Here is a 12856-nt window from a genome sequence, read left to right as displayed (position 1 = left end):
CAGGAAGAACTCTGGGTTGCTCTGGAAGCGTAGACACAGAGAGCATTGGTAGTGCTTTCCAGCCGGGCTGACTCACCGTGGCCCTGTGGACAAGAGCAGGAACCTCGGCCTGGTCCCAAGCCTTCCTCATAGCTGTTATTTTGGGGTTGATTGATGTAGGCACTGTGTCAATCCATTTTATCAAGGATTTTCCTCTTTTTCACTGACCTGCTACCGAGCCTGATGTCCTTCTCCAGGGACTGGTCTCCCCTGATAGCATGTCCTAAAATATATGAAACAAAGTTTCACAATCCTTCTTTCTAAGGAGTATTCTTGCTGTACTTCTTCCAAGATAGGTATGTTTGTTCTTCTGACAGTCCAGGCACTTTTAATATTCTTTGTTAATGCCATGCTACAAATGCATCAATTCTTCTTTGGTCTTTATTGTTCATTGTCCTATTTTCAAAAGCATATGAGGTGATTGAAAATACCACGTCTTGGGTCAGGTGCAACTTACTCCTAAAACTAGATCTTTAACACTGTCAGAGGTTTTATGAAGCAGATCTGCCCAATGAAATATGTCAATGGAGTCTTTACTGCTGCTTCTGTGAGCATTGATTATGGATCCATGCATTAAGGAATTGTACAACATTACCCAAGCAAGAGAGAGGCCAAGTACCACAGAAAGGTGAGCCTGCAGGTGAGCCTGAGAAGAGACAGCCCTTCCCCAAAGTGTCATAAGCATTTCTGATTCTGAAGTGTAACTTAGGACCTTCCCTAGTGAAGCCCACAGCATGAGTGTGGTCTACAAGTTTGATGCGGCCATTGTCATGAAATGCCGAGGTCAGCTGAAAGTAGAGTGTGCATGAGAGGGATGGCTGGTGTCAGAATTGGGAAGATGTTTGGAGGGTAGAGACGTCTCACATCAACATCATAGAAACCAGGCTTGATCAGCGGTTGAGTTTGATTTTCCTTCTCTTATGAAGTCATAGGAGATCAGATGCCGCCCTCGCCCTTCTTAAAGTCTCCAACACATGCATGGATTTCTTCAGCTAGTCTACGGGAGACCTTTTTCTTTTGTGTCTAAAGCTTAATAACTTTTTAAAAAATTTTTTGGCACTCGTACTATTAACCTTTGTGTATTACTTTTGTTTGTTTGCACTTTTTAAATCATTTTATTGGGGGCTCATACAATTCTTATCACAATCCACACATACATACATTGTGTCAAGCACATTTGTACATTTGTTGCCATCATCATTCTCAAAACATTTGCCTTCTACTTGAGCTCTTGGTATCAGCTCCTCATTTTCCCCCTCCCTCCCCACTTCCCCTACCTCAGGAACTCTTCACAATCCATAAATTATTATTATTTTGCCATATGTTACACTGTCTGATGTCTCCCCCCGCCCTCTTCTCTGCTGTCCACCCCCCAGGGAGGAGGCTATACACGGATTCTTCTAATCAGTTCCCCCTTTTTACCCCACATTCCCTCCACCCTCCAGGCATCGCCACTCTCACCACTGGTCCTGAAGGAGTCATCTGTCCTGGATTCCCTGTGTTTCCTGTTGCTATCAGTACCAAAGTACATCCTCTGGTCTAGCCAGATTTGTAAGATAGAATTGAGATCATGATAGTGGGTGGGGGTGGGGGAAGCATTTAAGAACTAGAGGAAAGTTATATGTTTCATCGTTGCTACCCTGAACCCTGACTGGCTCATCTCCTCCCCACAACCCTTCAGTAAGCGGGTGTCCAGTTGGCTACCGATGGGCTTTGAGTATCGACTCTGCACTCACCCACATTTACAATGATATGATTTTTTGTTCCTTGAAGCTTGATACCTGATCCATTCGACAGCTCGTGGTCACACAGGCTGTTGTTCTTCTTCCATGTGGTCTTTGATGCTTCTCAGCTAGATGGCTGCTTGTTTATCTTCAAGCCTTTAAGACCCCAGTCACTATATCTTTTGATAGCTGGGCACCATTAGCTTTCTTCACCACATTTGTTTGTCTTCAGTAATCGTATCAAGAAGGTGGGCACCCACTGATAAGATTTTTAGTTATTGATGTCTGATGACTGGTCCCTTCTACACATCATGGTCAGACAGGCTGGTGTGCTTCTTCCATGTGGGATTTGATGTTTCTCAGCTAGATGGCTGCTTGTTTATCTTTAAGCCTTTAAGACCACAGATGCTATATCTTTTGATAGCCAGGCACCATCAGCTTTCTTCACCACATTTGCTTATGCACATATTTTTCTTCAGCAATCGTGTCAGGAAGGTGTGCATCATGGAATGCCAATTTATTAGAACCACAAGTTCTTGAGTAAGTGCTTGAGTGGAGCCCAATGTCCATCTGGTGCCTTAACACTAAACCTATAAATATATGCACATAGATCTGTTTCCCCACACTCTTATATAAATATATTTGCATACGTACATTCCAGTCTTTAGACCTCTATAAATACCCTTTGTCACCTAGTTCTTTCCTCTATTTCCTTTCACTTTCCTCTTGTCCCACTATCATGCTCAGCCTTCATTTGAGTTTCAGTAATTTCTCTCGGTTACCTTGCCCTTGCTGAATCCCTGCCCGGCCTCTCACACCAGCCTTGCTACTGATTTTGGATCACTTATTGCTCCGCTGTCCCTGGGTTGGTCAGCACCACCTCCTTACCCCCTCCTTCCCCTCTCCCATGTTCCCCCAGAACCATTCATCCAGTCTATCTTATCTAGATAGATCCGTAGAGATAATAATATGCACCAAAAATCAAGCCATGTTTATGTATTTTTAAGCAATATTGCAGCGATCCCTGTAAGCACATGGCTTTCCCCCTCACACCTTTGTTCATAATGTTTCTTTTGCCTGAAGGACCTCCCTTCCTGGACCTTCAGAAAGGACTCTGTTGGTGCTCCATTCAGAACCCTGGTGATGTGGTGATGCCATGTTAGGCTACCATTACTCAAGGTTGGCAGTTGGGAACCACCAGCTGCTCTTCCCAGCAAGATGAGAATTTCTATTCCCATAATGAGTGATGCTCAGCAACCCACACGGGCAGTTCTCCCCTGTCCTGCAGGGTCGCTGTGAAGCAAAATCCACCCTGTGGCAACGAGTGGAAGTGAAGCTGGTGCTCCCGCACAGCCCACTGACCCTCTCCCCCTCTCCCCACACGCTGGGCCCTTTCTCCAACTTCTCTGAGCATCGCTGCTAACGTTTCTGCTCAGTGTATTGCATTTAGGACCTAGGGTGACAGATTCATCAGTGTTTGTTTTGTGTTTGAATCATGTTTTACTATGTGTTTCAGTAAGTGTTTACACAGCAAAGTAGGTTCCCATTCAACAAATGCTACACAATTCCGTATCATTGGCTACATTCTTCACAAGGTGTGAACATTCTCACATTCCTTCTGGTTGTGCCATTTCCACTGGTCTAGTTTCTCTGCCACTCACAGTTCCATCCTTGTTTTAAAGTCATTATTGAACAGTTGGTCATGAGTAGGATATTTTTTTAAGGATCACAGTACCTAAGTGTGATATTAATTATGCTGTAAGCTAATTTGCTATTTAGCCCCAAGTTGACTTCAAGGTTCACTTTCAGTTCAAGATATGAAGAGCATCTCAGGGCAATAGTCTGAGGAAGTCCTACAAACTCAACCAATCAGGTTTTGTTTTTGCTTTATTGTATGAATTTAAAAGATTTGGTTCCTCATTTCTCTCCCATTCTATCAGGGTGCATCTATAGACCTATGGCCCTAACTAGAAGAGTCAGTAGTGGTAGTTGGGTAGCATCTAGTCCTTCTGGTTTTAATGTAGACAAAACCATCTTACTTGAGTCTTTAGGTTTCTTCTTTCTCTTTGGCTGCAGATGAGTAGAAACCAGTGATTGCATTTTAGGTGCCTGCAAGCATTCAAGATCTGAGACACTAGTCACCAGGCTTTTTTTTTTTCCCAAAGGGTTTGGCAATGGTTTAATTTTTCTCTCTCCAGTCTTTGAACCCAATACGTGGATTTGCATACACTTGATTCTACAGGAGGTTCCCCACAAAGAGCAGGGGACCCAGCGATCCAGGCCTGAGGAAGAGGCCTAGCAGGCAGGTGCCCTGGAAGGAAAACTCATTGTCTGAGATGTCAGCTTCACAGTCAGTGGGAGAGGGAGGGTCCAGTCAGGACTAGTGTGTGAAGTGGCAGGAAGTTCTAGCTTTTACCTGACGCAGTAACCTTCCGTCTTAGGTGGGCAGCCTGTGTCCGCTTAGAAGCAGCACAAGATGTCGTCTCACTACCAGATGAATATAAGGCCACAGTACTTACTGTGAAAAGCCCCCTTAATGTAGTTTTAATATCAACAGTCTTCATCCTCCTGAAGTACAAAGTATTTGAACGGAATTACAGCTACAGCTAATTTTCATTAAAGCACTACATGTCATGACTTGCATATTAAAATTATTTATCCTTAGATAAAATATCCAAGGGAAACTCACCAGCAGACACTGCAGTGGTGAGAATCCCTGACACCCTTACTAATGGAGCCACAGGCAGGGCAAGGGGTTAATGTGGTCTGGGTGTCACTCTTCCGTGATTTACACAACAAACAAACCCCAGGCATGCAGCCAGCTGAGACTCCTCCCCCACGCGCCCCCCCTCCAGCAGCTGGCGGGCCTCAGAACCCCTCTGGGGAGCAGTCAAGTCCCCTCTCCATCAGAAGGGACTGGTTGAGGTGGTCAGATGCCTCCAGATGTAGATCCCAAGGCCAATGGCCGGCAAGTGAGAGAGCAGCAGAGACGGCAGGAAAACCTTCAGGAATTCTGCAGAGAAGATGCCCCCCTTCCTCATTGCGCTCTTGTTCCTCGTGCTGAGGCTGGCTGTGCGCTTGGGGTGCTTGAACAGGAACTCCTTGGGGGGATGTTCTCTGGCCGACTTGACCAATCCCATATCCAGTCTGAGTTTTTCTTCAAGATGTTTTCGACTTCTTTCCTTCTCTCAATGTAATCTTCCTCAGACTGAGCTGTTCTTTTCCCCAAGGCTGTGCGTATCAGTCTCAGAAGTTCGGATTGTGTCCTGTGGTGTCTGGGAGTGTGGTGGACTGTCACAGTGGGAGGGAGCTCTTGGAGCTGCTCCGTCCAGACTCCTGCTGGGCGTCCAGCAGGATTTTCTCCATGTCACCATTCTACATGGACACCGAGGCAGGGACGCTGCCTCCATTCCCATTGCTGCTGAAGTGCAATTCCACCCAGGGGCCCTGCAGGCTCTCCTCCTGCAGCCCTGGGGCCCTACTCTGCGACACAGCGCCAGAGGGACCCCGGAGGCCCACTGCAGAGACGGAGCAGCGGGGGGCCCAGAGGCCTCGCCACGCACTCACCAACCAACCGTCAGACAGACGTGCTGACAATGACAGACTGACTGGCAAGCTGGCTGACCGTCACCAGACTTTATCTTGAGACTTGCTTCCACAGTCCCAAGGCAGTTAGAAGACAGTATAGGTAATCACACACCATTTTCTTGACCTCCTGCAGGGAAATAAAGTCACTTCTATTCATATTTCATAAGGCAAAGTAATCAGAGAGCTCCATGTAATCTCAAGGGGGATGGAAAGTTTAATCCTATCACGTGGTTAGAAAAGCAGACAATTGGAAAAGCATCAAGGACTACTTGGTTGTTATCTGCTCTCTAGTCAGCTCTCATTCCTGGTGACCTACGTGTAAGAGAACAAATTATTGCCTGGTCCTTTATATTGTCCTGGTCTGTCATACCTGGTGGTACAGTGATTATGAGTTGGGGTGTTAGCCACAAGATCAGCAGTTCAAACCCATCAGCTCCAAGGGAGAAAGATAGGGCTTTCTACTCCTAAAAAGAATTGTGGGCTTCTACTAAAATCTTACCTCAGTACAAGAACAGTTTGTTCTAATAATGTGGCATTCTGTGATACTCACCTTCCTGACACATTCACTGAAGACAAAATGGGTGCATAAACAATGTGATGAAGAAAGCTGATGGTGTCCAGCCACTAGTCATTAAAAGATATAGCATCTGGGGTCTTGAAGGCTTGTCCTTAAACAAGCAGCCACCTAGCAGGGAACCACAAAACCCACATGGAAGAAGCACACCAGCCTTTGTGATCATGAGGTGTTGATGGGAAGAGGTACCAGAAGTTCAAAAACAAGCAGCCAAATTGATGTGAAGGGGCGTGGATGTAGTGGAAATCCTAAACCACCTGTAAGATAATTTGACAGTCTCTCTATAAGGGCCACATGGAAGGGATGATAAATCCAGGGTGTGGTAAAGCACTGATAAACCGCATAAATATCCTCTAATTCTTTAATATTTTCTTCCTTTACTATTATGGTTTTTATTTGTTTTACCTCATTAATCATGTTTTATTTGCAATTGTTCATTTGTATATTTATGATTATTTGGTAAATGAAAGCCAAGATCAATAACCCTTCAGAAAGAGTAACAGGAGTAATGGCTCCCTCAAGGAAAGGGAAGGGGAGGGGTGTGAGAGAGAATAGGGAGCTGATGGCATTGATGACTATATAACCCCACTCCTCTATCGGATCAAATAACAGAATTATATGTGAATGGAAATACCGGATGCATAAGATATGGCAAAAATAAAAAATAAGTGTTCCTGGGAGGTGGGATGGGGATAGGAAGGGTTAAAGGGAAGCTGATATCAAGGGATTCAAGAAGAAAGAAAATGTTTGGAAACTGATTGTGGTAGCTACTGCACAATACTGCTGGAGGTGATGGAATGTTATGGCATCTCTAAAAGCTCCCAGTAAAGGACTAAAAATAATAAGAAAGAATTGTAGTCTCAGAAACTCACAGGGGCCATTCTACTCCGTCCAGTAGGGCTGCTGAGTCAGCATGCACTCGATGGCAGTGAGCTTTTTTGTTTTGTTTTGCTTTCAATGACTCCCTTGAGTTCATTGTTCTCACTGTTGTGTCAGCCCGTCTCACTGAGGGCTTTCCTCATGTTCACGGATCTGCTTCTTTACCACACAGGTTTTCTTTCACTATAAACTCTCATTTCTGAGTATGTGTCCAAAATAATCAAGATGCGATGACATTTCACCAACCATTTATCTATGGAATATTCTCGTTTTACTTTTTCTAAAACATATTTGTTCATTCTACCGACAGTCTCCAAGATGAGGCAGTTCCAAAGCTTTGTGGAAAATAGTACTTAACTCCCTACTGTGTGGGGGCTTCCTGATATAATAGGTGTTTGTACAATGCTCTTTTTCCATAATATCCTGTTTCCCAGAACATGTTCAATTGTGTGGATCATAACAAACTATGGATAACTTTGTGAGAAATGGAAATTCCAGGACACTTAATTGTGCTCATGTGAAACTGTTATCACTCAAGCTTGCATGTCCTCATCCTACTTTATTATCCATATGAAATAAAAGACAGTGCTTGAAAAGATAAAGTGGAGGCAATCGGGAGCTATGTCATTGGTGGGATTCAAATAATTTAACAACCGGTTCATTGCAATCATGACGGTTGTAAGTATAAAAATATACATACTGAAAGGCAGTTTATTATTTATGCAATTAATATTTAAATAGGAGGTACAGCAAATTGATTATGATAAGAGTCTTAACATAGTAATGAAAAATATTAAATAATAATGACCAAAAAATCAATAAACTGTTATTTAAGAACTTATATATGGCTTCTTGATTGGCATCCTCACTTGTGATATTCTTCACTGTGATCTGAGCATCGCTGGCTGTGTGATTTCTCTTGAATCATCTTTTCCCTGGTGTTTGGCACTTTTTATATTATATGTTTGTTAACTGGAATAGCACACAGGAATAAAAATGTAGTATTTCATTACAACTACATTGAGTGTTATGAAATGAATAAATAAATATTAGTTTATTAAATAAAGCACAGTTCCATCTAATTTGTTATACCGATGGATGGAATGAACATTTCCACGGGCACTTAGAATATGCCCGTGCGCAGATGAACGTTAAAAAAGAGTAAGGGGTATAATTCTGTGATGTCACATTAGGTGGCTGCTCAGACCCCCACCTCAGAGAGACTCGATTACAAGGGCCATTTTACCAACCGGCTTACCACACTTGACAGGAAGTTGGGTATTAGTTCAGCTGCACTGGTGCAAACCAGCTGAATCCCACCATGGAGCAGGGAGGGGATGGCGCTCCTGGAAGGGGGGCAGGCGGCATTTTATGCTCAGTGTGGAGTCTCATGACCAGAATATCACCAGCTTCCCAAATTAGGAGCACCTGGATCTCTTAATCTGTGCAGACTTCTAGGATCCTGCCCCTCATCCTACTCTCACCAGCCGCCTAACCTGCCCCTGTCCATAAGCAGGGGTTCAGTTGGTGAATGCTTTTCTTCCACATGTTCTCTAGGCAGATCTCTTGATTGAGAAATAAGCTCAGGTAGAACGGTGGGTCAGATAACAGGGGTTCCTTCCCCAGACTCTGGCCTGGAGTGGGTTGAAGGATACTGATGTGTTTACTGCACATGTTCTCAGACCCAACCCAAACTGGGAGGACCCTGGGGCCATTCTTTACATAAAGTTCTTAGGAGGGGATGCTGAACAAGATGGAGCATTTAAATAATAGGGCAGTGGCTCACAAAGTAGCAAATGGGGAAAGAGATGAGTCATAGACAGGGGGACATTGGTCTCAGGGATTCAAAATGTGTGCATATACCAAGAAGCAATTATTCACAAAAACAACTGGGGTTGGTGATAATATTCATTCACAACAGCGGAGCCAAGCCTACTAGATGAATACATATCATAATAAAGCAAGGAAGGCATTAAAATAGTAAATATATGGTATTTCTGGGCTAGCAGTCATTGGACACCCTCAAGATAAGAGATTTGAACCTAAGTCCAGTATCTATGGTCTGGGGCTGGCATCTGCTTCTCCGCATCATGAGGAAGTTCAGCCTCAAGTCTCATGGCTACAGGTGAGCCCATTTAGTGGGGTTTCCACCTCGACTCCTTCTGATGTGGCCTATGAAGGAGGGTGTGTGCCTGGAAAGAACAGAGTCTAAAGGCCAGTAGCCTGTACCCCAGGACTGGGTCACCAAAGGCTGCACAGAAATGGGGTCAGAAGTGTCTAACTAGGAAACTAGCACCCGGGGAATTGCCCCTTTGCGTTCTACATGAGTATTGTTAAGCATATGTTAGCTTGCTCCTCCCCATTTTCCTACCAACAAAGATGGAATTGGCTTCTTTGGGGTATACATGGCTCCCTCTACCATCTTAGCTTGAATTTCCAGTGAGATTTCCTTATCACTTGTGGGAGTGTCTGTTGAAATGAGGCGAATTTAGTACAATTTTGTATGGCCGCAAAAGATGTTTCGTTTTGTTTCATCAACCACTGTGTTAGTCTGAGTAGACTAGAGAAACAAATTCATAGACACTCATATGTGTAAAAGAAAGAGCTATATATAAAAGAGCAACTGTATATTGAGAAAACATCCCAGATCGAGTTCCAAAGTCTGATATTAGCCCATATGACCAATATCAATCTGTAAGCTCCTTTTCAGACTCACAAAACACAACAATGGTACTGAATCCAGGAAGATCACAGGCCAGTGGATGGGAACTCTTGTGGATCTATTAGGTAGACTAGGTCAGGGCTAAAAGATTTCCGTTAAAGCATGCCCAGAGAGCCAAGCACGGGAACAAGGAGCAGCGCACTGCACATGCTCAGAGGCTCAGGTTTCCCGCCGGTAGACATGGATGGGCGCTAAACCTGGATTGGCCTACCTAGGCCAGGTGAATTCAATTCAGCCAATGGGGTTGATCAGGGGTTGTCCACCACACCTCCCTGTGGAATCCTTGAAAAGGCAGGAGCCTAGAATTGAGAGGAAGAGGAGAGAGAAATTTGTCTGTGTGATGCTGAGCAGCCTCCGCCAGGCTGCATGGTCAGGAGGAGTCCTATGGGTGTCGTGTAAACCTGAACCTTCTTCTAACTCTCATAAAACTCACTTGGATCACAAGCCAGGCTTTGGTGTGAATTCTTTCTCTTGCGGAGCCAAGGACAGAGGTATAACTCTATCTCCAGAGAGATCTAACAGATCCAGCACTGGCAGGGGTCTCCACATGGCTTCTCCAGATCCCAGGACATGGGGACTATCAGCGTAGCACCATGTGTCTTGTCAGTAGAGCATTTCTCAGGGAGTGAGAGTGTGTCCCGCCTCCAACTAGTGATTTATCCCCTTAGCACCTCCAAATGAGGTCATCAAGCTGAGATCTAATTGACAAACTCCATCCACCCCTTCACTCATAACTCTCAAATTGACAATAGACTATATAACTACCACAGCTATGACAAGACATTCAACTGTGAGCATCATAGCAAACTATGGACAGCATTGAGAAGAATGAGGATCCCAGAACACTTCATTGAGCTCAACGTAGAACCTGCACATGGGATCCAGGGATAGTTGTACAAACATAACAAGGGGATATTGAGTGGATGGAAATCAAGAAAGGTGTGTCAGGATTGTATAAGCCCTCACCATGCTTATCCAGTCTGTATGCTGAGCAAATAACCAATGAGTGTGTGGGGCCAGGCAACAGTGTGTGAAAAATGAATAGAGGGGATGGATCCACTTTTCCATTAGACTCTGTCCATAAGAATGAGCCATCTCAGCAGCAGAGAGAACCCTGACTGTCATCATGCAGACAGCAGCCACCAGCAGAGTCTGTGGGAGATCCCTGCCAGTAGTGGTGGAGGGCCAAATCCCAGGAAACAGAACCCTGCTGAGACAGAACAAAGGAGGCCATCTTCATTAGCATGTGCTTCCAGACAGAGGGACAGCAGGGCTTCCTGGCCCACAAAGGACTGCGTGGCACAGCTCAGGCCCAGAGACAGACTTGGCTGCTGGCTAGGCAGAGATTTTGCTGTTCACCAAAGACTATATCTTTAATGTTTTCTGATATTGGCTTTTGGTATCCTACTACCTGTCTTGGCGGGAACGGGAAGGCAAGGGCTGACCAAGGTCAAAAGCAAGCCAGACCAGCCTGCACCAGATAAGATAACTGGTACCAGGAAGTAAAACCAGATGCTCCATGTTCAAAGAAAGCCTCAAGGAGTTGACAAACAGTCCTCGGAGCAGGCAAACCCTATCCAAAAATGCCGGATATTCCTTACCATCCCTTTAAAAATTCACTCCCCCCACTGCTAGGTGTGACTTCCATGGCCTAGATCACGGAACCGCATCTGGGAGCTTCCCCTAATAAAGCTATTACTGTTTCTGCTCTCCTTTGTCCTATACTTTGTCTCCCCGTGCCTCAGCTTCGCCTTTACATCTGGTGACCGAAACCCGGGAGAGGTAGGGACACAGGCTCCGTGCCGTCCTGGCCCTGCTTCGGCTGGAACGTCGCCCACCCCTCCTCTCCTTTCGAACCTCCGGAGCCTGTCTGAACGAGCGACTTCTGGTCAGTATCCCTCTGTGTATGTTTGTTCTGTCGCATTTGTCTCGTTTGTCGCTCTGGGCACCAAGGACCAGCAAACTCATACGGGAACATAGGGTCCACGGGAGGCTAACTAGCTGAAAACTGTGAAAAGGCAAGTATGCCAGGAAGCTGAACGTGGCGCCGCTGCAGGGGTTTATTCTGCAACCCTAGTACCAAGAGGAGCTGGAAATAACTGCCTTTCCCCGAAAGGGGTGTGACGATAAGGCCAGTTTCTCGTGTCCATCTTTTCTCTGTGTCTATTTTCTCTCATGTGGCCTCCAGCCTTTTGTCTCTGTGTTTACCTCCTGGGATTCCTGCCGATCACAGGACTCCTGGCACTGGGCCTGGCAGTCACTGCACCTTCTGACTGGACTAGGGGACAAAGGATGTGTCTGAGCTTTTTCTACCTGTCCGTGTGTTTTGTGTTTGCAGCTCTGCGGTGCTTTCTCAAAAACTCTTCTACTTCCTCTTTTTTTCCCCACCCTGAAAAAAGGCCTGGGACAACCCTCAATTCACTGGCCACAAAACCAGGCCCCTTCCCCTCCTCAGCTCCCCGCAGTGTCTTTCACTGATCCTGGGTCCCTGTCTGCTGGTTAAAGCTGCAGGCCTGCACCAGGGAACCTTTCTGTTCCTGAGAGTCCAGGACTCTCCCACTGGGCCCCTAGCTCTGACTGGGACACCTGTCAGGATTATCAGGCCACCTCCTGACTGACGGGTGCAGATGGGGACCAGGAGACATCCTTCTCCTCTGACTGTACCCCTGCAGTTTCAGACACCATGGGAAGTGCCCTCTCTAGGCCTCCCAGGGACACCCCCTTGGGATACCTGTTGGCTAACCTTGCTAAACTGGGCCTGACTCCAGACATCCGCCCTAAGCATCTGGTCTTTTTCTGTAACCGAGTGTGGCCATGATACCAATTGCACCACTAGTCACCCTGGCCAGAAAACGGTACTTTTGATTTTAACATTCTCCGCGACCTCGACAATTTTTCTCAGCAAACCCACAAATGGTCAGAAGTTCCATAAATTCAGGCCTTCTTTTTCCTTCACTCCCGCCCCTGCCTTTGTTCCTCGTGCCAACCTGCACAAGTTCTCCTGGCTCAGGTCCCCATGCCTGCATAGCTCAAGACAGAGGTGTCAGCTCTTCCGCCATCTGCTGCCCCTGTAAACCCAAGTCCATTGGATTCCCTGGAAGCTCTCTCTCTCTCTCCCTCCTTCCCATAGCCCCCCTTATTCCACATCTCCAAATACACTGCTTACTTCTTCCCAGATCTCTTCTTCCTCCCAGCCCTCTTCACAAACTCCGTTTTCCCAACCACCCCCACCTCCTCCTTTGTCATCTCCTGTTGCCAGCCACACCCATTCCCACCACCCTCTTGTCTGCCCCCTCCATGAAGCTGAAGGAGCCAAGGGACCTGTCTGAG

At 45.9% G+C, this 12856-nt stretch overlaps 1 pseudogene; it reads right to left on the bottom strand.

The window, feature by feature from the left end:
• Nucleotides 1-4669: 4669 nt before the first annotated feature.
• LOC142442375 (BCL2/adenovirus E1B 19 kDa protein-interacting protein 3 pseudogene) lies at nucleotides 4670-6947 on the bottom strand (annotated as a pseudogene).
• Nucleotides 6948-12856: the final 5909 nt, after the last annotated feature.

This window comes from Tenrec ecaudatus, chromosome 3 (genome assembly GCF_050624435.1).
Source record: "Tenrec ecaudatus isolate mTenEca1 chromosome 3, mTenEca1.hap1, whole genome shotgun sequence".
NCBI lineage: Eukaryota > Metazoa > Chordata > Mammalia > Afrosoricida > Tenrecidae > Tenrec > Tenrec ecaudatus.
Note: the sequence above shows the minus strand (reverse complement) of the source record. Positions and strands in the feature narration are given on the sequence as shown.